Raw genomic sequence first — 26,490 nt, forward strand, 5'->3', positions numbered from 1 at the left:
GTGCTCAGTGCTCAGTACTCAGGGTGCTCAGTGCTCAGTACTCAGGGTGCTCAGGGCTCAGTGCTCGGGGTGCTGGGTGCTCAGTGCTCAGTACTCAGGGTGCTGGGTGCTAAGTGATCCGGGTGCTGGGTGCTCAGTGCTCAGGGTGCTGGGTGCTCAGTGCTCGGGGTGCTGGGTGCTCAGTGCTCAGTACTCAGGGTGCTGGGTGCTCAGTGCTCAGGGTGCTGGGTGCTCAGTACTCAGGGTGCGGGGTGCGCAGTGCTCGGGGTACTGGGTGCTCAGTGCTCAGGGTGCTGGGTGCTCAGTACTCGGGGTGCTGGGTGCTCAGTACTCCGGGTGCTGGGTGCTCAGTACTCAGGGTGCTGGGTGATCAGTACTCGGGTGCTGGGTGCTCAATGCTCAGAGTGCTGGGTGCTCAGTGCTCGGGGTGCTGGGTGCTCAGTGCTCAGTACTCAGGGTGCTGGGTGCTCAGTGCTCGGGGTGCTGGGTGCTCAGTGCTCAGTACTCAGGGTGCTGGGTGCTCAGTGCTCAGGGTGCTGGGTGCTCAGTGCTCAGGGTGCTGGGTGCTCAGTGCTCAGGGTGCTGGGTGCTCAGTGCTCAGGGTGCTGGGTACTCAGTGCTCGGGGTGCTGGGTGCTCAGTACTCAGGGTACTGGGTGCTCAGTACTCAGGGTGCTCAGTGCTCAGTACTCAGGGTGCTCAGTGCTCAGTACTCAGGGTGCTCAGTACTCAGGGCGCTCATTGCTCAGGGTGGTGGGTGCTCAGTGCTCAGGGTGCTGGGTGCTCAGTCCTCAGGGTGCTGGGTGCTCAGTGCTCAGGGTGCTCGGTGCTCAGTGCTCAGGGTGCTGGGTGCTCAGTACTCAGGGTGCTGGGTGCTCAGTGCTTGGGGTGCTGGGTGCTCAGTGCTCAGGGTGCTGGGTGCTCAGTGCTCAGGGTGTTCGTTGCTTAGTACTCAGGGTGCTCGGTGCTCGGGGTGCTGGGTGCTCAGTGCTCGGGGTGCAGGGTGCTCAGTGCTCGGGGTGCTGTGTGCTCAGTGCTCGGGGTGCTGGGTGCTCAGTGCTCAGGGTGCTGGGTGCTCAGTACTCAGGGTGCTGGGTGCTCGGTGCTCAGTACGCTGGGTGCTCAGTACTCAGGGTGCTGGCTGCTCAGTACTCAGGGTGCTCGGTGCTCAGTACTCAGGGTGCTGGGTGCTAAGGGCTCGGGGTGCTGGGTGCTCATTACTCAGGGTGCTGGGTGCTCAGTACTCAGGGTGCTCAGTGCTTGGGGTGCTGGGTGCTCAGTACTCAGGGTGCTCAGTGCTTGGGGTGTTGGGTGCTCAGTACTCAGGGTGCTGGGTGCTCAGTGCACAGGGTGCTGGGTGCTCAGTACTCAGGGTGCTGGGTGCTCAGTACTCAGGGTGCTGGTTGCTCAGTTCTCGAGGTGCTGGGTGCTCAGTGCTCGGGGTGCTGGGTGCTCAGTGCTCAGTACTCAGGGTGCTGGGTGCTCAGTCCTCGGGGTGCTGGGTACTCAATGCTCAGTACTCAGGGTGCTGTGTGCTCAGTGCTCAGGGTGCTGGGTGCTCAGTGCTCAGGGTGCTGGGTGCTCAGTGCTCAGGGTGCTGGGTACTCAGTGCTCAGGGCGCTGGGTACTCAGTGCTCGTGGTGCTGGGTGCTAAGTACTCAGGGTGCTGGGTGCTCAGTACTCAGTGCTCAGTACTCAGGGTGCTCAGTGCTCAGTACTCAGGGTGCTCAGTGCTCAAATTGCTGGGTGCTCAGTGCTCGGTGTGCTGGGTGCTCAGTCCTCAGGGTGATGGGTGCTCAGTGCTCAGGGTGCTTGGTGCTCAGTGCTCAGGGTGCTAGGTGCTCAGTTCTCCGGGTGCTGTGTGCTCAGTGCTCGGGGTGCTGGGTGCTCAGTACTCAGGGTGCTGGGTGCTCAGTGCTCAGGGTGCTGGGTGCTCAGTGCTCAGGGTGCTCGGTGCTTTGTACTCAGTGTGCTGGGTGCTCAGTACTCAGGGTGCTGGGTGCTCAGTGCTCAGGGTGCTGGGTGCTCAGTGCTCAGGGTGCTGTGTGCTCAGTACTCAGGGTGCTCGGTGCTCAGTGCTCAGGGTGCTGGGTGCACAGTGCTCGGGGTGCTGGGTGCTCAGTACTCAGGGTGCTTGGTGCTCAGTGCTCAGGGTGCTGTGTGCTCAGTGCTCGGGGTGCTGGGTGCTCAGTGCTCAGGGTGCTCGGTGCTCAGTGCTCAGGGTGCTGGGTGCTCAGTGCTCGGGGTGCTGGGTGCTCAGTGCTCAGTACTCAGGGGGCTGGGTGCTCAGTGCTCGGGGTGCTGGGTGCTCAGTGCTTAGTACTCAAGGTGCTGGGTGCTTAGTGCTCAGTGTGCTGGGTGCTCAGTGCTCAGGGTGCTGGGTACTCAGTGCTCAGGGTGCTGGGTACTCAGTGCTCGGGGTGCTGGGTGCTCAGTACTCAGGGTGCTGGTTGCTCAGTACTCAGGGTGCTCAGTGCTCAGTACTCAGGGTGCTCAGTGCTCAGTACTCAGGGTGCTCAGTGCTCAGGGTGCTGGGTGCTCAGTGCTCGGGATGCTGGGTGCTCAGTGCTCAGGGTGCTGGGTGCTCAGTACTCAGTATTCTGGGTGCACAGTGCTCGGGGTGCTCAGTACTCAGGATGCTGTGTGTTGAGTGCTCAGGGTACTGGGTGCTCAGTACTCAGGGTGCTTGGTGCTTAGTACTCAGGGTGCTGGGTGCTCAGTACTCCGGGTGCTGGGTGCTCAGTGCTCGGGGTGCTCGGTGCTCAGTGCTCAGGGTGCTGGGTGCTCAGTACTCAGGGTGCTCATTGCTCAGGGTGCTTGGTGCTCAGTACGCAGGGTGCTCAGTGCTCAGTACTCAGGGTGCTCAGTGCTCAGTACTCAGGGTGCTCAGTGCTCAGTACTCAGGGTGCTCAGGGCTCAGGGTGCTGGGTGCTCACTGCTCGGGGTGCTCGGTGCTCAGTGCTCAGGGTGCTGGGTGCTCAGTATTCAGGGTGCTGTGTGCTCAATACTCAGGGTGCTCAGTGCTCAGTACTCAGGGTGCTCAGTGCTCATTACTCAGGGTGCTCAGGGTGCTGGGTGCTCAGTGCTCGGGGTGCTGGGTGCTCAGTGCTCAGGGTGCTGGGTGCTCAGTACTCAGGGTGATGGGTGCTCAGTACTCAGTATGCTGGGTGCTCAGTGCTCGGGGTGCTCAGTACTAAGGGTGCTGTTTGTTCAGTGCTCAGGGTACTGGGTGCTCAGTACTCAGGGTGCTTGGTGCTTAGTACTCAGGGTGCTGGGTGCTCAGTACTCCGGGTGCTGGGTGCTCAGTGCTCGGGGTGCTCGGTGCTCAGTGCTCAGCGTGCTGGGTGCTCAGTACTCAGGGTGCTCATTGCTCAGGGTGCTGGGTGCTCAGTACTCAGGGTGCTGGGTGCTCAGTACTCAGGGTGCTGGGTGCTCAGTACTCAGGGTGCTCAGTGCTCAGTACTCAGGGTGCTCAGTGCTCAGTACTCAGGGTGCTCAGGGCTCAGGGTGCTGGGTGCTCACTGCTCGGGGTGCTGGGTGCTCAGTGCTCAGGGTGCTGTGTGCTCAGTGCTCAGGGTGCTGGGTGCTCTGTGCTCAGGGTGCTGGGTGCTCAGTGCTCAGGGTGCTGGGTGCTCAGTACTCAGGGTGCTGGGTGCGCAGTGCTCGGGGTACTGGGTGCTCAGTGCTCAGGGTGCTGGGTGCTCAGTGCTCAGGGTGCTGGGTGCTCAGTACTCGGGGTGCTGGGTGCTCAGTACTCAGGGTGCTGGGTGCTCAGTACTCAGGGTGCTGGGTGATCAGTACTCGGGTGTAGGGTGCTCAATGCTCAGAGTTCTGGGTGCTCAGTGCTCGGGATGCTGGGTGCTCAGTGCTCAGTACTCAGGGTGCTGGGTGCTCAGTGCTCGGGGTGCTGGATGCTCAATGCTCAGTACTCAGGGTGCTGGGTGCTCAGTGCTCAGGGTGCTGGGTGCTCAGTGCTCAGGGTGCTGGGTGCTCAGTGCTCAGGGTGCTGGGTACTCAGTGCTCAGGGTGCTGGGTACTCAGTGCTCGGGGTGCTGGGTGCTCAGTACTCAGGGTGCTGGGTGCTCAGTACTCAGGGTGCTCAGTGCTCAGTACTCAGGGTGCTCAGTTCTCAGTACTCAGGGTGCTCAGTGCTCAGATTGCTGGGTGCTCAGTGCTCGGGGTGCTGGGTGCTCAGTCCTCAGGGTGATGGGTGCTCAGTGCTCAGGGTGCTCGGTGCTCAGTGCTCAGGGTGCTGGGTGCTCAGTTCTCCGGGTGCTGTGTGCTCAGTGCTCGGGGTGCTGGGTGCTCAGTACTCAGGGTGCTGGGTGCTCAGTGCTCATTGTGCTGGGTGCTCAGTGCTCAGGGTGCTCGGTGCTTAGTACTCAGGGTGCTGGGTGCTCAGTACTCAGGGTGCTGGGTGCTCAGTGCTCAGGGTGCTGGGTGCTCAGTGCTCAGGGTGCTGGGTGCTCAGTACTCAGGGTGCTCGGTGCTCAGTGCTCAGGGTGCTGGGTGCACAGTGCTCGGGGTGCTGGGTGCTCAGTACTCAGGGTGCTGGGTGCTCAGTGCTCAGGGTGCTGGGTCTCAGTGCTCGGGGTACTGGGTACTCAGTGCTCAGTACACAGGGTGCTGGGTGCTCAGTGCTCGGGGTGCTAGGTGCTCATTGCTCAGTACTCAGGGTGCTGGGTGCTCAGTGCTCGGGGTGCTGGGTGCTCAGTACTCAGGGTACTCGGTGCTCAGTACTCAGGGTGCTGGGTGATCAGTGCTCAGGGTGCTGGGTGCTCAGTACTCAGTGTGCTGGGTGCTCAGTACTCAGGGTGCTGGGTGCTCAGTACTCAGGGTGCTGGGTGCTCAGTACTCAGGGTGCTGGGTGCTCAGTGCTCAGGGTGCTGGTTCCTCAGTGCTCGGGGTGCTGGGTGCTCAGTGCTCACTGTGCTGGGTGCTCAGTACTCAGGGTGCTGGGTGCTCAGTACTCGGGGTACTGGGTGCTCAGTACTCAGGGAGCTGGGTGCTCAGTACTCAGGGTGCTGGGTGCTCAGTATTCAGGTGCTGGGTGCTCAGTGCTCAGGGTTCTGGGTGCTCAGTGCTCGGGGTGCTGGGTGCTCAGTGCTCAGTACTCAGGGTGCTGGGTGCTCACTGCTCAGGGTGCTGGGTGCTCAGTGCTCAGTACTCAGGGTGCTGGGTGCTCAGTGCTCGGGGTGCTGGGTGCTGAGTGCTCTGTACTCAGGGTGCTGGGTGCTCAGTGCTCCGGGTGCTGGGTGCTCAGTGCTCAGGGTGCTGGGTGCTCAGTGCTCAGGGTGCTGGGTGCTCAGTGATCAGGGTGCTGGGTGCTCAGTACTCAGGGTGCGGGGTGCGCAGTGCTCGGGGTACTGGGTGCTCAGTGCTCAGGGTGCTGGGTGCTCAGTACTCGGGGTGCTGGGTGCTCAGTACTCCGGGTGCCGGGTGCTCAGTACTCAGGGTGCTGGGTGATCAGTACTCGGGTGCTGGGTGCTCAATGCTCAGAGTGCTGGGTGCTCAGTGCTCAGGGTGCTGGGTGCTCAGTGCTCAGTACTCAGGGTGCTAGGTGCTCAGTGCTCGGGGTGCTGGGTGCTCAGTGCTCAGTACTCAGGGTGCTGGGTGCTCAGTGCTCAGGGTGCTGGGTGCTCAGTGCTCAGGGTGCTGGGTGCTCAGTGCTCAGGGTGCTGGGTGCTCAGTGCTGAGGGTGCTGGGTACTCAGTGCTCGGGGTGCTGGGTGCTCAGTACTCAGGGTGCTGGGTGCTCAGTACTCAGGGTGCTCAGTGCTCAGTACTCAGGGTGCTCAGTGCTCAGTACTCAGGGTGCTCGGTGCTCAGGGTGCTGGGTGCTCAGTGCTCGGGGTGCTAGGTGCTCAGTTCTCAGGGTGCTCGGTGCTCAGTGCTCAGGGTGCTGGGTGCTCAGTGCTCAGTACTCAGGGTGCTGGGTGCTCAGTGCTCGGGGTGCTGGGTGCACAGTACTCAGGGTACTCGGTGCTCAGTACTCAGGGTGCTGGGTGCTCAGTACTCAGGGTGCTGGGTGCTCAGTGCTCGGGGTGCTGGGTGCTCAGTACACAGGGTGCTGGGTGCTCAGTGCTCAGGGTGCTTGGTGCTCAGTGCTCAGGGTGCTGGGTGCTCAGTGCTCGGGGTGCTGGGTGCTCAGTGCTCAGGGTGCTGGGTGCTCAGTGCTCAGGGCGCTGGGTGCTCAGTGCTCAGGGTGCTGGGTGCTCAGTGCTCAGGGTGCTTGGTGCTCAGTGCTCAGGGTGCTGGGTGCTCAGTGCTCGGGGTGCTGGGTGCTCAGTGCTCAGGGTGCTGGGTGCTCAGTGCTCAGGGTGCTGGGTGCTCAGTGCTCGGGGTGCTGGGTGCTCAGTGCTCAGTACTCAGGGTGCTGGGTGCTCAGTGCTCGGGGTGCTGGGTGCTCAGTGCTCAGTACACAGGGTGCTGGGTGCTCAGTGCTCAGGGTGCTGGGTGCTCAGTGCTCAGTGTGCTGGGTGCTCAGTGCTCAGGGTGCTGGGTACTCAGTGCTCAGGGTGCTGGGTACTCACTGCTCAGGGTGCTGGGTGCTCAGTACTCAGGGTGCTGGTTGCTCAGTACTCAGGGTGCTCAGTGCTCAGTACTCAGGGTGCTCAGTGCTCAGTACTCAGGGTGCTCAGTGCTCAGGGTGCTGGGTGCTCAGTGCTCGGGGTGCTGGGTGCTCAGTGCTCGGGGTGCTGGGTGCTCAGTACTCAGGGTGCTGGGTGCTCAGTACTCAGTATGCTGGGTGCTCAGTGCTCGGGGTGCTCAGTACTCAGGATGCTGTGTGTTCAGTGCTCAGGGTACTGGGTGCTCAGTACTCAGGGTGCTTGGTGCTTAGTACTCAGGGTGCTGGGTGCTCAGTACTCCGGGTGCTGGGTGCTCAGTGCTCGTGGTGCTCGGTGCTCAGTGCTCAGGGTGCTGGGTGCTCAGTACTCAGGGTGCTCATTGCTCAGGGTGCTTGGTGCTCAGTACTCAGGGTGCTCAGTGCTCAGTACTCAGGGTGCTCAGTGCTCAGTACTCAGGGTACTCAGTGCTCAGTACTCAGGGTGCTCAGGGCTCAGGGTGCTGGGTGCTCACTGCTCGGGGTGCTCGGTGCTCAGTGCTCAGTGTGCTGGGTGCTCAGTATTCAGGGTGCTGTGTGCTCAGTGCTCGGGGTGCTCGGTGCTCAGTGCTCAGGGTGCTGGGTGCTCAGTACTCAGGGTGCTCATTGCTCAGGGTACTGGGTGCTCAGTACTCAGGGTGCTGGGTGCTCAGTACTCAGGGTCCTGGGTGCTCAGTACTCAGGGTGCTCAGTGCTCAGTACTCAGGGTGCTCAGTGCTCAGTACTCAGGGTGCTCAGGGCTCAGAGTGCTGGGTGCTCACTGCTCGGGTTGCTGGGTGCTCAGTGCTCAGGGTGCTGTGTGCTCAGTGCTCAGGGTGCTCGGTGCTCAGTGCTCAGCGTGCTGGGTGCTCAGTATTCAGGGTGCTGGGTGCTCAGAACTCAGGGTGCTCAGTGCTCAGTACTCAGGGTGCTCAGTACTCAGGGCGCTCAGTGCTCAGGGTGGTGGGTGCTCAGTGCTCAGGGTGCTGGGTGCTCAGTCCTCAGGGTGCTGGGTGCTCAGTGCTCAGGGTGCTCGGTGCTCAGTGCTCAGGGTGCTGGGTGCTCAGTACTCAGGGTGCTGGGTGCTCAGTGCTTGGGGTGCTGGGTGCTCAGTACTCATGGTGCTGGGTGCTCGGTGCTCAGTATGCTGGGTGCTCAGTACTCAGGGTGCTGGCTGCTCAGTACTCAGGGTTCTCGGTGCTCAGTACTCAGGGTGCTGGGTGCTCAGTGCTCAGGGTGCTGGGTGCTCATTACTCAGGGTGCTGGGTGCTCAGTACTCAGGGTGCTCAGTGCTTGGGGTGCTGGGTGCTCAGTACTCAGGGTGCTCAGTGCTTGGGGTGTTGGGTGCTCAGTACTCAGGGTGCTGGGTGCTCAGTGCTCAGGGTGCTGGGTGCTCAGTACTCAGGGTGCTGGGTGCTCAGTGCTCGGGGTGCAGGGTGCTCAGTGCTCGGGGTGCTGGGTGCTCTGTGCTCGGGGTGCTGGGTGCTCAGTGCTCGGGGTGCTGGGTGCTCAGTGCTCAGGGTTCTGGGTGCTCAGTGCTCGGGGCGCAGGGTGCTCAGTGTTCGGGGTGCTCGGAGCTCAGTACTCAGGGTGCTGGGTGCTCAGTGCTCGGGGTGCTCGTTGTTCAGTACTCAGGGTGCTGGGTGCTCAGTGCTCGGGGTGCTCGGTGCTCAGTACGTTGGGTGCTCACTACTCAGGGTGCTTGGTGCTCAGTGCTCAGGGTGCTGGGTGCTCAGTGCTCAGGGTGCTGGGTGCTCAGTGCTCAGGGTGCTGGGTGCTCAGTACTCAGGGTGCTGGGTGCGCAGTGCTCGGGGTACTGGGTGCTCAGTGCTCAGGGTGCTGGGTGCTCAGTGCTCAGGGTGCTAGGTGCTCAGTTCTCGGGGTGCTGGGTGCTCAGTACTCAGGGTGCTGGGTGCTCAGTACTCAGGGTGCTGGGTGATCAGTACTCGGGTGCTGGGTGCTCAATGCTCAGAGTGCTGGGTGCTCAGTGCTCGCGGTGCTGGGTGCTCAGTGCTCAGTACTCAGGGTGCTGGGTGCTCAGTGCTCGGGGTGCTGGGTGCTCAGTACTCAGTACTCAGGGTGCTGGGTGCTCAGTGCTCGGGGTGCTGGGTGCTCAGTTCTCAGGGTGCTGGGTGCTCAGTACTCAGGGTGCTCAGTGCTCAGTACTCAGGGTGCTCAGTGCTCAGTACTCAGGGTGCTCAGTGCTCAGATTGCTGGGTGCTCAGTGCTCGGGGTGCTGGGTGCTCAGTCCTCAGGGTGATGGGTGCTCAGTGCTCAGGGTGCTCGGTGCTCAGTGCTCAGGGTGCTGGGTGCTCAGTTCTCCGGGTGCTGTGTGCTCAGTGCTCGGGGTGCTGGGTGCTCAGTACTCAGGGTGCTGGTTGCTCAGTGCTCAGGGTGCTGGGTGCTCAGTGCTCAGGGTGCTCGGTGCTTAGTACTCAGGGTGCTGGGTGCTCAGTACTCAGGGTGCTGGGTGCTCAGTGCTCAGGGTGCTGGTTGCTCAGTGCTCAGGGTTCTTTGTGCTCAGTACTCAGGGTGCTCGGTGCTCAGTGCTCAGGGTGCTGGGTGCACAGTGCTCGGGGCGCTGGGTGCTCAGTACTCAGGGTGCTGGGTGCTCAGTGCTCAGGGTGCTGGTTCTCAGTGCTCGGGGTACTGGGTACTCAGTGCTCAGTACACAGGGTGCTGGGTGCTCAGTGCTCGGGGTGCTGGGTGCTCATTGCTCAGTCCTCAGGGTGCTGGGTGCTCAGTACTCAGGGTACTCGGTGCTCAGTACTCAGGGTGCTGGGTGATCAGTGCTCAGGGTGCTGGGTGCTCAGTACACAGTGTGCTGGGTGCTCAGTACTCAGGGTGTTGGGTGCTCAGTACTCAGGGTGCTGGGTGCTCAGTACTCAGGGTGCTGGGTGCTCAGTGCTCAGGGTGCTGGTTCCTCAGTGCTCGGGGTGCTGGGTGCTCAGTGCTCACTGTGCTGGGTGCTCAGTACTCAGGGTGCTGGGTGCTCAGTACTCGGGGTGCTGGGTGCTCAGTACTCAGGGAGCTGGGTGCTCAGTACTCAGGGTGCTGGGTGCTCAGTACTCGGGTGCTGGGTGCTCAGTGCTCAGGGTGCTGGGTGCTCAGTGCTCGGGGTGCTGGGTGCTCAGTGCTCAGTACTCAGGGTGGTGGGTGCTCAGTGCTCAGGGTGCTGGGTGCTCAGTGCTCAGTACTCAGGGTGCTGGGTGCTCAGTGCTCGGGGTGCTGGGTGCTCAGTGCTCAGGGTGCTCGGTGCTCAGGGTGCTGGGGCTCAGTGCTCGGGGTGCTCGGTGCTCAGTACTCAGTGTGCTGGGTGCTCAGTGCTCAGGGTTCTGGGTGCTCAGTGCTCAGGATGCTGGGTGCTCAGTACTCAGGGAGCTCGGTGCTCAGTACACAGGGTGCTCGGTGCTCAGTACTCAGGGTGCTGGGTGCTCAGTGCTCAGGGTGCTGGGTGCTCATTGCTCGGTGTGCTCGGTGCTCAGTACGCTGGGTGCTCAGTACTCAGGGTGCTGGGTGCTCAGTACTCAGGGTGATGGGTGCTCAGTACTTTGGGTGCTGGGTGCTTAGTACTCAGGGTGCTGGGTGCTCAGTGCTCGGAGTGCTGGGTGCTCAGTGCTCGGTGTGCTCGGTGCTCAGTGCTCGAGGTGCTTGGTGCTCAGTAATCAGGGTGCTGGGTGCTCAGTACTCGGGGTGCTGGGTGCTCAGTGCTCAGGGTGCTGGGTGCTCAGTGCTCAGGGTGCTGGGTGCTCAGTGCTCGGGGTGCTGGGTGCTCAGTGCTCAGTACTCAGGGTGCTGGGTGCTCAGTGCTCAGGTAGCTGGGTGCTCAGTGCTCAGTACTCAGGGTGCTGGGTGCTCAGTGCTCAGGGTGCTGGGTGCTCAGTGCTCAGTGTGCTGGGTGCTCAGTGCTCAGGGTGCTGGGTACTCAGTGCTCAGGGTGCTGGGTACTCACTGCTCGGGGTGCTGGGTGCTCAGTACTCAGGGTGCTGGTTGCTCAGTACTCAGGGTGCTCAGTGCTCAGTACTCAGGGTGCTCAGTGCTCAGTACTCAGGGTGCTCAGTGCTCAAGGTGCTGGGTGCTCAGTGCTCGGGGTGCTGGGTGCTCAGTGCTCGGGGTGCTGGGTGCTCAGTACTCAGGGTGCTGGGTGCTCAGTACTCAGTATGCTGGGTGCTCAGTGCTCAGGGTGCTCAGTACTCAGGATGCTGTGTGTTCAGTGCTCAGGGTGCTGGGTGCTCAGTACTCCGGGTGCTGGGTGCTCAGTGCTCGTGGTGCTCGGTGCTCAGTGCTCAGGGTGCTGGGTGCTCAGTACTCAGGGTGCTCATTGCTCAGGGTGCTTGGTGCTCAGTACTCAGGGTACTCAGTGCTCAGTACTCAGGGTGCTCAGTGCTCAGTACTCAGGGTGCTCAGTGCTCAGTACTCAGGGGGCTCAGGGCTCAGGGTGCTGGGTGCTCACTGCTCGGGGTGCTCGGTGCTCAGTGCTCAGTGTGCTGGGTGCTCAGTATTCTGGGTGCTGTGTGCTCAGTGCTCGGGGTGCTCGGTGCTCAGTGCTCAGGGTGCTGGGTGCTCAGTACTCAGGGTGCTCATTGCTCAGGGTACTGGGTGCTCAGTACTCAGGGTGCTGGGTGCTCAGTACTCAGGGTCCTGGGTGCTCAGTACTCAGGGTCCTGGGTGCTCAGTACTCAGGGTGCTCAGTGCTCAGTACTCAGGGTGCTCAGGGCTCAGAGTGCTGGGTGCTCACTGCTCGGGGTGCTAGGTGCTCAGTGCTCAGGGTGCTGTGTGCTCAGTGCTCAGGGTGCTCGGTGCTCAGTGCTCAGGGTGCTGGGTGCTCAGTATTCAGGGTGCTGGGTGCTCAGAACTCAGGGTGCTCAGTGCTCAGTACTCAGGGTGCTCAGTACTCAGGGCGCTCATTGCTCAGGGTGGTGGGTGCTCAGTGCTCAGTGTGCTGGGTGCTCAGTACTCAGGGTGATGGGTGCTCAGTACTTAGGGTGCTGGGTGCTTAGTACTCAGGGTGCTGGGTGCTCAGTGCTCGGAGTGCTGGGTGCTCAGTGCTCGGTGTGCTCGGTGCTCAGTGCTCGGGGTGCATGGTGCTCAGTAATCAGGGTGCTGGGTGCTCAGTACTCGTTGTGCTGGGTGCTCAGTGCTCAGGGTGCTGTGTGCTCACTACTCAGGGTGCTCGGTGCTCAGTGCTCGGGGTGCTGGGTGCTCAGTACTCATGGTGCTCGGTGCTCAGTACTCAGGGTGCTCAGTGCTCAGTACTCAGGGTGCTCAGGCTCAGTGCTCGGGGTGCTGGGTCCTCAGTGCTCTGGGTGCTGGGTGCTCAGTGCTCGGGGTGCTGGGTGCTCAGTGCTCAGGGTGCTGGGTGCTCAGTGCTCAGAGTGCTGGGTGCTCAGTACTCAGGGTGCTCGGTGCTCAGTACTCAGGGTGCTGGGTGCTCAGTGCTCAGGGTGTTCAGTGCTCAGTACTCAGCGTGCTGGGTGCTCAGTGCTCATGGTGCTCGGTGCTCAGTACTCAGGGTGCACAGTGCTCAGTACTCAGCGTGCTGGGTACTCAGTGCTCAGGGTGCTGGGTGCTCACTACTCAGGGTGCTGGGTGCTTAGTACTCAGGGTGCTCGGTCCTCAGTGCTCAGGGTGCTGGGTGCTCAGTGCACAGGGTGCTCAGTGCTCAGTACTCAGGGTGCTCAGTGCACAGTGCTCTGGGTGCTGGTTGCTCAGTGCTCGGGGTGCTGGGGGCTCAGTGCTCAGGGTGCTGGGTGCTCAGTACTCAGGGTGCTCAGTGCTCAGGGTGCTGGGTGCTCAGTGCTCGGGGTGCTGGGTACTCAGTGCTCAGTACACAGGGTGCTGGGTGCTCAGTGCTCGGGGTGCTGGGTGCTCAGTGCTCAGTACTCAGGGTGCTGGGTGCTCAGTGCTCGGGGTGCTGGATGCTCAGTACTCAGGGTGCAGGGTGCTCAGTGCTCAGGGTGCTGGGTGCTCAGTACTCAGGGTGCTGGGTGCTCAGTGCTCAGGGTGCTGGGTGCTCAGTACCCAGGGTGCTGGGTCCTCAGTGCTCAGGGTGCTGGGTGCTCAGTGCTCGGGGTGCTCAGTACTCAGGGTGCTTGGTGCTTAGTACTCAGGGTGCTGGGAGCTCAGTACTCCGGTTGCTGGGTGCTCAGTGCTCGGGGTGCTCGGTGCTCAGTGCTCAGGGTGCTGGGTGCTCAGTACTCAGGGTGCTCATTGCTCAGGGTGCTGGGTGCTCAGTCCTCAGGGTGCTGGGTGCTCAGTACTCAGGTTGCTCATTGCTCAGTACTCAGGGTGCTCAGTGCTCAGTACTCAGGGTGCTCAGGGCTCAGGGTGCTGGGTGCTCACTGCTCTGGGTGCTGGGTGCTCAGTGCTCAGGGTGCTGGGTGCTCAGTGCTCAAGGTGGACGGTGCTCAGTGCTCAGGGTGCTGGGTGCTCAGTACTCAATGTGCTGGGTGCTCAGTACTCAGGGTGCTCAGTGCTCAGTACTCAGGGTGCTCAGTGCTCAGTACTCAGGGTGCTCAGTGCTCAGGGTGCTGGGTGCTCAGTGCTCGGGGTGCTGGGTGCTCAGTCCTCATTGTGCTGGGTGCTCAGTGCTGGGTGCTCAGTATTCAGGGTGCTCAGTGCTCGGGGTGCTGCGTGCTCAGTACTCAGGGTGCTGGGTGCTCAGTACTCAGGGTGCTGGGTGCTCAGTACGCGGGGTGCTGGGTGCTCAGTGCTCGGGGTGCTGGGTGCTCAGTGCTCAGGGTCCTCGGTGCTCAGTACTCAGGGTGCTCAGTACTCAGCGTGCTTTGTGCTCAGTGCTCAGGGTGCTGGGTGCTCAGTAATCAGGGTGATGGGTGCTCAGTACTCATGGTGCTGTGTGCTCAATACTCGGGGTGCTGGGTGCTCATTACTCAGGGTGCTGGGTGCTCAGTGCTCGGGGTGCTCGCTGCTCAGTACTCTTGGTGCTGGGTGCTCAGTACTCAGGGTGCTGGGTGCTCAGTGCTCGGGGTGCTCGGTGCTCAGTACTCAGGGTGCTGGGTGCTCAGTACTCAGGGTGCTCAGTACTCAGTACTCAGGGTTCTGGGTGCTTAGTGCTTGGGGTGCTGGGTGCTCAGTGCGCGGGTTGCTGGGTGCTCAGTGCTCAGGGTCCTGGGTGCTCAGTACTCAGGGTGCTCAGTACTCAGTACTCAGGGTGCTGGGTGCTCAGTGCTTGGGTTGCTGGGTGCTCAGTGCTAAGGGTGCTCGGTGGTCAGTACTCAGGGTGCTGGGTGCTCAGTACTCAGGGTGCTGGGTGCTCAGTACTCAGGGTGCTGGGTGCTCAGTACTCAGGGTGCTGGGTGCTCAGTACTCAGGGTGCTGGGTGCTCAGTGCTCGGGGTGCTGGGTGCTCAGTGCTCAGGGTCCTGGGTGCTCAGTACTTGGGGTGCTCGGTCCTCAGTGCTCAGGGTGCTGGGTGCTCAGTACTCAGTGTGCTGGGTGCTCAGTGCTCAGGGTGCTCAGTGCTCAGTACACAGGGTGCTTGGTGCTCAGTGCTCAGGGTGCTCAGTGCTCAGTACTCAGGGTACTCAGTGCTCAGTGCTCTGGGTGCTGGGTGCTCAGTGCTCAGGGTGCTGGGTGCTCAGTGCTCGGGGAGCTGGGTGCTCAGTACTCAGGGTGCTCAGTGCTCAGGGTGCTGGGTGCTCAGTGCTCGGGGTGCTGGGTACTCAATGCTCAGTACACAGGGAGCTGAGTGCTCAGTGCTCGGGGTGCTGGGTGCTCAGTGCTCAGTACTCAGGGTGCTGGGTGCTCAGTGCTCGGGGTGCTGGATGCTCAGTACTCAGGGTGCTGGGTGCTCAGTGCTCAGGGTGCTGGGTGCTCAGTACTCAGGGTGCTGGGTGCTCAGTGCTCAGGGTGCTGGGTGCTCAGTACTCAGGGTGCTGGGTCCTCAGTGCTCAGTGTGCTGGGTGCTCAGTGCTCGGGGTGCTCAGAACTCAGGGTGCTGTGTGTTCAGTGCTCAGGGTACTGGGTGCTCAGTACTCAGGGTGCTCGGTGCTTAGTACTCAGGGTGCTGAGTGCTCAGTGCTCGGGGTGCTCGGTGCTCAGTGCTCAGGGTGCTGGGTGCTCAGTACTCAGGGTGCTCATTGCTTAGGGTGCTGGGTGCTCAGTACTCAGGGTGCTGGGTGCTCAGTACTAAGGGTGCTCAGTGCTCAGTACTCAGGGTGCTCAGTGCTCAGTACTCAGGGTGCTCAGTGCTCAGGGTGCTGGGTGCACAGTGCTCGGGGTGCTGGGTGCTCAGTGCTCAGGGTGCTGTGTACTCAGTACTCAGGGTGCTCAGTACTAGGGTGCTGGGTGCTCAATGCTCAGGGTGCTGGGTGCTCAGTGCTCGGGGTGCTGGGTGCTCAGTACTCGGGGTGCTCGGTGCTCAGTACTCAGGTTGCTGGGTGCTCAGTACTCAGGGTGCTGGGTGCTCAGTACTCAAGGTGCTGGGTGCTAAGTACTCAGGGTGCTCGGTGCTCAGTACTCAGGGTGCTGGGTGCTCAGTACTCAGGGTGCTGGGTGCTCAGTGCTCAGGGTGCTGGGTGCTCAGTACTCATGGTGCTGTGTGCTCAGCACTCAGGGTGCTCAGTACTCAGGGTGCTGGGTGCTCAGTGCTCGGGGTGCTGGGTGCTCAGTGCTCAGGGTGATCGGTGCTCAGTACTCAGGATGCTGGGTGCTCAGTACTCAGGGTGCTGGGTGCTCAGTACTCAGGGTGCTGGGTGCTCAGTCCTCAGGGTGCTCAGTGCTCAGGGTGCTGGGTGCTCAGTGCTCGGGGTGCTCGGTGCTCAGAACTCAGGGTGCTGAGTGCGCAGTACTCAGGGTGCTGGGTGCTCAGTACTCAGGGTGCTGGGTGCTCAGTGCTCGGGGTGCTGGGTGCTCAGTACTCAGGTTGCTGGGTGCTCAGTGCTCGGGGTGCTCGGTGCTCAGTACTCAAGGTGCAGGGTGCTCAGTGCTCACGGTGCTGGGTGCTAAGTCCTCGGCGTGCTCCGTGCTCAGTGCTCAGGGTGCTGGGTGCTCAGTACTCAGGGTGCTTGGTGCTCAGTACTAAGGGTGCTCAGTGCTCAGTACTCAGGGTGCTCAGTGCTCAGTGCTCGGGGTGCTGGGTGCTCAGTACTCAGGGTGCTGGGTGCTCAGTACTCAGGGTGCTGGGTGCTCAGTGCTCAGTACTCAGCGTGCTGTGTGCTCAGTGCTCGGGGTGCTAGGTCCTCAGTGCTCAGGGAGCTGGGTGCTCAGTACTCAGGGTGCTGGGTGCTCAGTGCTCGGGGTGCTGTGTCCTCAGTGCTCAGGGTGCTCAGTGCTCAGTGCTCGGGGTGCTGGGTGCTCAGTGCTCGGGGTGCTGGGTGCTCAGTGCTCAGGGTGCTGGGTGCTCAGTACTCAGTGTGCTCAGTGCTCAGGGTGCTGGGTGCTCAGTACTCAGGGTGCTGGGTGCTCAGTACTCAGGGTGCTCAGTGCTCAGTACTCAGGGTGCTCAGTGCTCAGTACTCAGGGTGCTCGGTGCTCAGGGTGCTGGGTGCTCAGTGCTCGGGGTGCTAGGTGCTCAGTTCTCAGGGTGCTCGGTGCTCAGTGCTCAGGGTGCTGGGTGCTCAGTGCTCAGTACTCAGGGTGCTGGGTGCTCAGTGCTCGGGGTGCTGGGTGCACAGTACTCAGGGTACTCGGTGCTCAGTACTCAGGGTGCTGGGTGCTCAGTACTCAGGGTGCTGGGTGCTCAGTGCTCGGGGTGCTGGGTGCTCAGTACACAGGGTGCTGTGTGCTCAGTGCTCAGGGTGCTTGGTGCTCAGTGCTCAGGGTGCTGGGTGCTCAGTGCTCGGGGTGCTGGGTGCTCAGTGCTCAGGGTGCTGGGTGCTCAGTGCTCAGGGCGCTGGGTGCTCAGTGCTCAGGGTGCTGGGTGCTCAGTGCTCAGGGTGCTTGGTGCTCAGTGCTCAGGGTGCTGGGTGCTCAGTGCTCGGGGTGCTGGGTGCTCAGTGCTCAGGGTGCTGGGTGCTCAGTGCTCAGGGTGCTGGGTGCTCAGTGCTCGGGGTGCTGGGTGCTCAGTGCTCAGTACTCAGGGTGCTGGGTGCTCAGTGCTCGGGGTGCTGGGTGCTCAGTGCTCAGTACTCAGGGTGCTGGGTGCTCAGTGCTCAGGGTGCTGGGTGCTCAGTGCTCAGTGTGCTGGGTGCTCAGTGCTCAGGGTGCTGGGTACTCAGTGCTCAGGGTGCTGGGTACTCACTGCTCAGGGTGCTGGGTGCTCAGTACTCAGGGTGCTGGTTGCTCAGTACTCAGGGTGCTCAGTGCTCAGTACTCAGGGTGCTCAGTGCTCAGTACTCAGGGTGCTCAGTGCTCAGGGTGCTGGGTGCTCAGTGCTCGGGGTGCTGGGTGCTCAGTGCTCGGGGTGCTGGGTGCTCAGTACTCAGGGTGCTGGGTGCTCAGTACTCAGTATGCTGGGTGCTCAGTGCTCGGGGTGCTCAGTACTCAGGATGCTGTGTGTTCAGTGCTCAGGGTACTGGGTGCTCAGTACTCAGGGTGCTTGGTGCTTAGTACTCAGGGTGCTGGGTGCTCAGTACTCCGGGTGCTGTGTGCTCAGTGCTCGTGGTGCTCGGTGCTCAGTGCTCAGGGTGCTGGGTGCTCAGTACTCAGGGTGCTCATTGCTCAGGGTGCTTGGTGCTCAGTACTCAGGGTGCTCAGTGCTCAGTACTCAGGGTGCTCAGTGCTCAGTACTCAGGGTACTCAGTGCTCAGTACTCAGGGTGCTCAGGGCTCAGGGTGCTGGGTGCTCACTGCTCGGGGTGCTCGGTGCTCAGTGCTCAGTGTGCTGGGTGCTCAGTATTCAGGGTGCTGTGTGCTCAGTGCTCGGGGTGCTCGGTGCTCAGTGCGCAGGGTGCTGGGTGCTCAGTACTCAGGGTGCTCATTGCTCAGGGTACTGGGTGCTCAGTACTCAGGGTGCTGGGTGCTCAGTACTCAGGGTCCTGGGTGCTCAGTACTCAGGGTGCTCAGTGCTCAGTACTCAGGGTGCTCAGGGCTCAGAGTGCTGGGTGCTCACTGCTCGGGTTGCTGGGTGCTCAGTGCTCAGGGTGCTGTGTGCTCAGTGCTCAGGGTGCTCGGTGCTCAGTGCTCAGGGTGCTGGGTGCTCAGTATTCAGGGTGCTGGGTGCTCAGAACTCAGGGTGCTCAGTGCTCAGTACTCAGGGTGCTCAGTACTCAGGGCGCTCAGTGCTCAGGGTGGTGGGTGCTCAGTGCTCAGGGTGCTGGGTGCTCAGTCCTCAGGGTGCTGGGTGCTCAGTGCTCAGGGTGCTCGGTGCTCAGTGCTCAGGGTGCTGGGTGCTCAGTACTCAGGGTGCTGGGTGCTCAGTGCTTGGGGTGCTGGGTGCTCAGTACTCAGGGTGCTGGGTGCTCGGTGCTCAGTATGCTGGGTGCTCAGTACTCAGGGTGCTGGCTGCTCAGTACTCAGGGTTCTCGGTGCTCAGTACTCAGGGTGCTGGGTGCTCAGTGCTCGGGGTGCTGGGTGCTCATTACTCAGGGTGCTGGGTGCTCAGTACTCAGGGTGCTCAGTGCTTGGGGTGCTGGGTGCTCAGTACTCAGGGTGCTCAGTGCTTGGGGTGTTGGGTGCTCAGTACTCAGGGTGCTGGGTGCTCAGTGCTCAGGGTGCTGGGTGCTCAGTACTCAGGGTGCTGGGTGCTCAGTGCTCGGGGTGCAGGGTGCTCAGTGCTCGGGGTGCTGGGTGCTCTGTGCTCGGGGTGCTGGGTGCTCAGTGCTCGGGGTGCTGGGTGCTCAGTGCTCAGGGTTCTGGGTGCTCAGTGCTCGGGGCGCAGGGTGCTCAGTGTTCGGGGTGCTCGGAGCTCAGTACTCAGGGTGCTGGGTGCTCAGTGCTCGGGGTGCTCGGTGTTCAGTACTCAGGGTGCTGGGTGCTCAGTGCTCGGGGTGCTCGGTGCTCAGTACGTTGGGTGCTCACTACTCAGGGTGCTTGGTGCTCAGTGCTCAGGGTGCTGGGTGCTCAGTGCTCAGGGTGCTGGGTGCTCAGTGCTCAGGGTGCTGGGTGCTCAGTACTCAGGGTGCTGGGTGCGCAGTGCTCGGGGTACTGGGTGCTCAGTGCTCAGGGTGCTGGGTGCTCAGTGCTCAGGGTGCTAGGTGCTCAGTTCTCGGGGTGCTGGGTGCTCAGTACTCAGGGTGCTGGGTGCTCAGTACTCAGGGTGCTGGGTGATCAGTACTCGGGTGCTGGGTGCTCAATGCTCAGAGTGCTGGGTGCTCAGTGCTCGGGGTGCTGGGTGCTCAGTGCTCAGTACTCAGGGTGCTGGGTGCTCAGTGCTCGGGGTGCTGGGTGCTCAGTACTCAGTACTCAGGGTGCTGGGTGCTCAGTGCTCGGGGTGCTGGGTGCTCAGTTCTCAGGGTGCTGGGTGCTCAGTACTCAGGGTGCTCAGTGCTCAGTACTCAGGGTGCTCAGTGCTCAGTACTCAGGGTGCTCAGTGCTCAGATTGCTGGGTGCTCAGTGCTCGGGGTGCTGGGTGCTCAGTCCTCAGGGTGATGGGTGCTCAGTGCTCAGGGTGCTCGGTGCTCAGTGCTCAGGGTGCTGGGTGCTCAGTTCTCCGGGTGCTGTGTGCTCAGTGCTCGGGGTGCTGGGTGCTCAGTACTCAGGGTGCTGGTTGCTCAGTGCTCAGGGTGCTGGGTGCTCAGTGCTCAGGGTGCTCGGTGCTTAGTACTCAGGGTGCTGGGTGCTCAGTACTCAGGGTGCTGGGTGCTCAGTGCTCAGGGTGCTGGTTGCTCAGTGCTCAGGGTTCTTTGTGCTCAGTACTCAGGGTGCTCGGTGCTCAGTGCTCAGGGTGCTGGGTGCACAGTGCTCGGGGCGCTGGGTGCTCAGTACTCAGGGTGCTGGGTGCTCAGTGCTCAGGGTGCTGGTTCTCAGTGCTCGGGGTACTGGGTACTCAGTGCTCAGTACACAGGGTGCTGGGTGCTCAGTGCTCGGGGTGCTGGGTGCTCATTGCTCAGTCCTCAGGGTGCTGGGTGCTCAGTACTCAGGGTACTCGGTGCTCAGTACTCAGGGTGCTGGGTGATCAGTGCTCAGGGTGCTGGGTGCTCAGTACACAGTGTGCTGGGTGCTCAGTACTCAGGGTGCTGGGTGCTCAGTACTCAGGGTGCTGGGTGCTCAGTACTCAGGGTGCTGGGTGCTCAGTGCTCAGGGTGCTGGTTCCTCAGTGCTCGGGGTGCTGGGTGCTCAGTGCTCACTGTGCTGGGTGCTCAGTACTCAGGGTGCTGGGTGCTCAGTACTCGGGGTGCTGGGTGCTCAGTACTCAGGGAGCTGGGTGCTCAGTACTCAGGGTGCTGGGTGCTCAGTACTCGGGTGCTGGGTGCTCAGTGCTCAGGGTGCTGGGTGCTCAGTGCTCGGGGTGCTGGGTGCTCAGTGCTCAGTACTCAGGGTGGTGGGTGCTCAGTGCTCAGGGTGCTGGGTGCTCAGTGCTCAGTACTCAGGGTGCTGGGTGCTCAGTGCTCGGGGTGCTGGGTGCTCAGTGCTCAGGGTGCTCGGTGCTCAGGGTGCTGGGGCTCAGTGCTCGGGGTGCTCGGTGCTCAGTACTCAGTGTGCTGGGTGCTCAGTGCTCAGGGTTCTGGGTGCTCAGTGCTCAGGATGCTGGGTGCTCAGTACTCAGGGAGCTCGGTGCTCAGTACACAGGGTGCTCGGTGCTCAGTACTCAGGGTGCTGGGTGCTCAGTGCTCAGGGTGCTGGGTGCTCAGTGCTCGGTGTGCTCGGTGCTCAGTACGCTGGGTGCTCAGTACTCAGGGTGCTGGGTGCTCAGTACTCAGGGTGATGGGTGCTCAGTACTTTGGGTGCTGGGTGCTTAGTACTCAGGGTGCTGGGTGCTCAGTGCTCGGAGTGCTGGGTGCTCAGTGCTCGGTGTGCTCGGTGCTCAGTGCTCGAGGTGCTTGGTGCTCAGTAATCAGGGTGCTGGGTGCTCAGTACTCGGGGTGCTGGGTGCTCAGTGCTCAGGGTGCTGGGTGCTCAGTGCTCAGGGTGCTGGGTGCTCAATGCTCGGGGTGCTGGGTGCTCAGTGCTCAGTACTCAGGGTGCTGGGTGCTCAGTGCTCGGGTAGCTGGGTGCTCAGTGCTCAGTACTCAGGGTGCTGGGTGCTCAGTGCTCAGGGTGCTGGGTGCTCAGTGCTCAGTGTGCTGGGTGCTCAGTGCTCAGGGTGCTGGGTACTCAGTGCTCAGGGTGCTGGGTACTCACTGCTCGGGGTGCTGGGTGCATAGTACTCAGGGTGCTGGTTGCTCAGTACTCAGGGTGCTCAGTGCTCAGTACTCAGGGTGCTCAGTGCTCAGTACTCAGGGTGCTCAGTGCTCAAGGTGCTGGGTGCTCAGTGCTCGGGGTGCTGGGTGCTCAGTGCTCGGGGTGCTGGGTGCTCAGTACTCAGGGTGCTGGGTGCTCAGTACTCAGTATGCTGGGTGCTCAGTGCTCAGGGTGCTCAGTACTCAGGATGCTGTGTGTTCAGTGCTCAGGGTGCTGGGTGCTCAGTACTCCGGGTGCTGGGTGCTCAGTGCTCGTGGTGCTCGGTGCTCAGTGCTCAGGGTGCTGGGTGCTCAGTACTCAGGGTGCTCATTGCTCAGGGTGCTTGGTGCTCAGTACTCAGGGTGCTCAGTGCTCAGTACTCAGGGTGCTCAGTGCTCAGTACTCAGGGTACTCAGTGCTCAGTACTCAGGGTGCTCAGGGCTCAGGGTGCTGGGTGCTCACTGCTCGGGGTGCTCGGTGCTCAGTGCTCAGTGTGCTGGGTGCTCAGTATTCAGGGTGCTGTGTGCTCAGTGCTCGGGGAGCTCGGTGCTCAGTGCTCAGGGTGCTGGGTGCTCAGTACTCAGGGTGCTCATTGCTCAGGGTACTGGGTGCTCAGTACTCAGGGTGCTGGGTGCTCAGTACTCAGGGTCCTGGGTGCTCAGTACTCAGGGTGCTCAGTGCTCAGTACTCAGGGTGCTCAGTGCTCAGTACTCAGGGTGCTCAGGGCTCAGAGTGCTGGGTGCTCACTGCTCGGGTTGCTGGGTGCTCAGTGCTCAGGGTGCTGTGTGCTCAGTGCTCAGGGTGCTCGGTGCTCAGTGCTCAGGGTGCTGGGTGCTCAGTATTCAGGGTGCTGGGTGCTCAGAACTCAGGGTGCTCAGTGCTCAGTACTCAGGGTGCTCAGTACTCAGGGCGCTCAGTGCTCAGGGTGGTGGGTGCTCAGTGCTCAGGGTGCTGGGTGCTCAGTCCTCAGGGTGCTGGGTGCTCAGTGCTCAGGGTGCTCGGTGCTCAGTGCTCAGGGTGCTGGGTGCTCAGTTCTCAGGGTGCTGGGTGCTCAGTGCTTGGGGTGCTGGGTGCTCAGTACTCAGGGTGCTGGGTGCTCGGTGCTCAGTATGCTGTGTGCTCAGTACTCAGGGTGCTGGCTGCTCAGTACTCAGGGTTCTCGGTGCTCAGTACTCAGGGTGCTGGGTGCTCAGTGCTCGGGGTGCTGGGTGCTCATTACTCAGGGTGCTGGGTGCTCAGTACTCAGGGTGCTCAGTGCTTGGGGTGCTGGGTGCTCAGTACTCAGGGTGCTCAGTGCTTGGGGTGTTGGGTGCTCAGTACTCAGGGTGCTGGGTGCTCAGTGCTCAGGGTGCTGGGTGCTCAGTACTCAGGGTGCTGGGTGCTCAGTGCTCGGGGTGCAGGGTGCTCAGTGCTCGGGGTGCTGGGTGCTCTGTGCTCGGGGTGCTGGGTGCTCAGTGCTCGGGGTGCTGGGTGCTCAGTGCTCAGGGTTCTGGGTGCTCAGTGCTCGGGGCGCAGGGTGCTCAGTGTTCGGGGTGCTCGGAGCTCAGTACTCAGGGTGCTGGGTGCTCAGTGCTCGGGGTGCTCGGTGTTCAGTACTCAGGGTGCTGGGTGCTCAGTGCTCGGGGTGCTCCCTGCTCAGTACGTTGGGTGCTCACTACTCAGGGTGCTTGGTGCTCAGTGCTCAGGGTGCTGGGTGCTCAGTGCTCAGGGTGCTGGGTGCTCAGTGCTCAGGGTGCTGGGTGCTCAGTACTCAGGGTGCTGGGTGCGCAGTGCTCGGGGTACTGGGTGCTCAGTGCTCAGGGTGCTGGGTGCTCAGTGCTCAGGGTGCTAGGTGCTCAGTTCTCGGGGTGCTGGGTGCTCAGTACTCAGGGTGCTGGGTGCTCAGTACTCAGGGTGCTGGGTGATCAGTACTCGGGTGCTGGGTGCTCAATGCTCAGAGTGCTGGGTGCTCAGTGCTCGGGGTGCTGGGTGCTCAGTGCTCAGTACTCAGGGTGCTGGGTGCTCAGTGCTCGGGGTGCTGGGTGCTCAGTACTCAGTACTCAGGGTGCTGGGTGCTCAGTGCTCGGGGTGCTGGGTGCTCAGTTCTCAGGGTGCTGGGTGCTCAGTACTCAGGGTGCTCAGTGCTCAGTACTCAGGGTGCTCAGTGCTCAGTACTCAGGGTGCTCAGTGCTCAGATTGCTGGGTGCTCAGTGCTCGGGGTGCTGGGTGCTCAGTCCTCAGGGTGATGGGTGCTCAGTGCTCAGGGTGCTCGGTGCTCAGTGCTCAGGGTGCTGGGTGCTCAGTTCTCCGGGTGCTGTGTGCTCAGTGCTCGGGGTGCTGGGTGCTCAGTACTCAGGGTGCTGGTTGCTCAGTGCTCAGGGTGCTGGGTGCTCAGTGCTCAGGGTGCTCGGTGCTTAGTACTCAGGGTGCTGGGTGCTCAGTACTCAGGGTGCTGGGTGCTCAGTGCTCAGGGTGCTGGTTGCTCAGTGCTCAGGGTTCTTTGTGCTCAGTACTCAGGGTGCTCGGTGCTCAGTGCTCAGGGTGCTGGGTGCACAGTGCTCGGGGCGCTGGGTGCTCAGTACTCAGGGTGCTGGGTGCTCAGTGCTCAGGGTGCTGGTTCTCAGTGCTCGGGGTACTGGGTACTCAGTGCTCAGTACACAGGGTGCTGGGTGCTCAGTGCTCGGGGTGCTGGGTGCTCATTGCTCAGTCCTCAGGGTGCTGGGTGCTCAGTACTCAGGGTACTCGGTGCTCAGTACTCAGGGTGCTGGGTGATCAGTGCTCAGGGTGCTGGGTGCTCAGTACACAGTGTGCTGGGTGGTCAGTACTCAGGGTGCTGGGTGCTCAGTACTCAGGGTGCTGGGTGCTCAGTACTCAGGGTGCTGGGTGCTCAGTGCTCAGGGTGCTGGTTCCTCAGTGCTCGGGGTGCTGGGTGCTCAGTGCTCACTGTGCTGGGTGCTCAGTACTCAGGGTGCTGGGTGCTCAGTACTCGGGGTGCTGGGTGCTCAGTACTCAGGGAGCTGGGTGCTCAGTACTCAGGGTGCTGGGTGCTCAGGACTCGGGTGCTGGGTGCTCAGTGCTCAGGGTGCTGGGTGCTCAGTGCTCGGGGTGCTGGGTGCTCAGTGCTCAGTACTCAGGGTGGTGGGTGCTCAGTGCTCAGGGTGCTGGGTGCTCAGTGCTCAGTACTCAGGGTGCTGGGTGCTCAGTGCTCGGGGTGCTGGGTGCTCAGTGCTCAGGGTGCTCGGTGCTCAGGGTGCTGGGGCTCAGTGCTCGGGGTGCTCGGTGCTCAGTACTCAGTGTGCTGGGTGCTCAGTGCTCAGGGTTCTGGGTGCTCAGTGCTCAGGATGCTGGGTGCTCAGTACTCAGGGAGCTCGGTGCTCAGTACACAGGGTGCTCGGTGCTCAGTACTCAGGGTGCTGGGTGCTCAGTGCTCAGGGTGCTGGGTGCTCAGTGCTCGGTGTGCTCGGTGCTCAGTACGCTGGGTGCTCAGTACTCAGGGTGCTGGGTGCTCAGTACTCAGGGTGATGGGTGCTCAGTACTTTGGGTGCTGGGTGCTTAGTACTCAGGGTGCTGGGTGCTCAGTGCTCGGAGTGCTGGGTGCTCAGTGCTCGGTGTGCTCGGTGCTCAGTGCTCGAGGTGCTTGGTGCTCAGTAATCAGGGTGCTGGGTGCTCAGTACTCGGGGTGCTGGGTGCTCAGTGCTCAGGGTGCTGGGTGCTCAGTGCTCAGGGTGCTGGGTGCTCAGTGCTCGGGGTGCTGGGTGCTCAGTGCTCAGTACTCAGGGTGCTGGGTGCTCAGTGCTCGGGTAGCTGGGTGCTCAGTGCTCAGTACTCAGGGTGCTGGGTGCTCAGTGCTCAGGGTGCTGGGTGCTCAGTGCTCAGTGTGCTGGGTGCTCAGTACTCAGGGTGCTGGGTACTCAGTGCTCAGGGTGCTGGGTACTCACTGCTCGGGGTGCTGGGTGCTCAGTACTCAGGGTGCTGGTTGCTCAGTACTCAGGGTGCTCAGTGCTCAGTACTCAGGGTGCTCAGTGCTCAGTACTCAGGGTGCTCAGTGCTCAAGGTGCTGGGTGCTCAGTGCTCGGGGTGCTGGGTGCTCAGTGCTCGGGGTGCTGGGTGCTCAGTACTCAGGGTGCTGGGTGCTCAGTACTCAGTATGCTGGGTGCTCAGTGCTCAGGGTGCTCAGTACTCAGGATGCTGTGTGTTCAGTGCTCAGGGTGCTGGGTGCTCAGTACTCCGGGTGCTGGGTGCTCAGTGCTCGTGGTGCTCGGTGCTCAGTGCTCAGGGTGCTGGGTGCTCAGTACTCAGGGTGCTCATTGCTCAGGGTGCTTGGTGCTCAGTACTCAGGGTACTCAGTGCTCAGTACTCAGGGTGCTCAGTGCTCAGTACTCAGGGTGCTCAGTGCTCAGTACTCAGGGGGCTCAGGGCTCAGGGTGCTGGGTGCTCACTGCTCGGGGTGCTCGGTGCTCAGTGCTCAGTGTGCTGGGTGCTCAGTATTCTGGGTGCTGTGTGCTCAGTGCTCGGGGTGCTCGGTGCTCAGTGCTCAGGGTGCTGGGTGCTCAGTACTCAGGGTGCTCATTGCTCAGGGTACTGGGTGCTCAGTACTCAGGGTGCTGGGTGCTCAGTACTCAGGGTCCTGGGTGCTCAGTACTCAGGGTCCTGGGTGCTCAGTACTCAGGGTGCTCAGTGCTCAGTACTCAGGGTGCTCAGGGCTCAGAGTGCTGGGTGCTCACTGCTCGGGGTGCTAGGTGCTCAGTGCTCAGGGTGCTGTGTGCTCAGTGCTCAGGGTGCTCGGTGCTCAGTGCTCAGGGTGCTGGGTGCTCAGTATTCAGGGTGCTGGGTGCTCAGAACTCAGGGTGCTCAGTGCTCAGTACTCAGGGTGCTCAGTACTCAGGGCGCTCAGTGCTCAGGGTGGTGGGTGCTCAGTGCTCAGTGTGCTGGGTGCTCAGTACTCAGGGTGATGGGTGCTCAGTACTTAGGGTGCTGGGTGCTTAGTACTCAGGGTGCTGGGTGCTCAGTGCTCGGAGTGCTGGGTGCTCAGTGCTCGGTGTGCTCGGTGCTCAGTGCTCGGGGTGCATGGTGCTCAGTAATCAGGGTGCTGGGTGCTCAGTACTCGTTGTGCTGGGTGCTCAGTGCTCAGGGTGCTGTGTGCTCACTACTCAGGGTGCTCGGTGCTCAGTGCTCGGGGTGCTGGGTGCTCAGTACTCATGGTGCTTGGTGCTCAGGACTCAGGGTGCTCAGTGCTCAGTACTCAGGGTGCTCAGGCTCAGTGCTCGGGGTGCTGGGTCCTCAGTGCTCTGGGTGCTGGGTGCTCAGTGCTCGGGGTGCTGGGTGCTCAGTGCTCAGGGTGCTGGGTGCTCAGTGCTCAGAGTGCTGGGTGCTCAGTACTCAGGGTGCTCGGTGCTCAGTACTCAGGGTGCTGGGTGCTCAGTGCTCAGGGTGTTCAGTGCTCAGTACTCAGCGTGCTGGGTGCTCAGTGCTCATGGTGCTCGGTGCTCAGTACTCAGGGTGCACAGTGCTCAGTACTCAGCGTGCTGGGTACTCAGTGCTCAGGGTGCTGGGTGCTCACTACTCAGGGTGCTGGGTGCTTAGTACTCAGGGTGCTCGGTCCTCAGTGCTCAGGGTGCTGGGTGCTCAGTGCTCAGGGTGCTCAGTGCTCAGTACTCAGGGTGCTCAGTGCACAGTGCTCTGGGTGCTGGGTGCTCAGTGCTCGGGGTGCTG

The sequence above is a fragment of the Microtus oregoni genome, unplaced genomic scaffold (assembly GCF_018167655.1).
Source record: "Microtus oregoni isolate MIOR12 unplaced genomic scaffold, Mior012 000051F_ref0000332, whole genome shotgun sequence".
In the NCBI taxonomy this organism is placed as follows: domain Eukaryota; kingdom Metazoa; phylum Chordata; class Mammalia; order Rodentia; family Cricetidae; genus Microtus; species Microtus oregoni.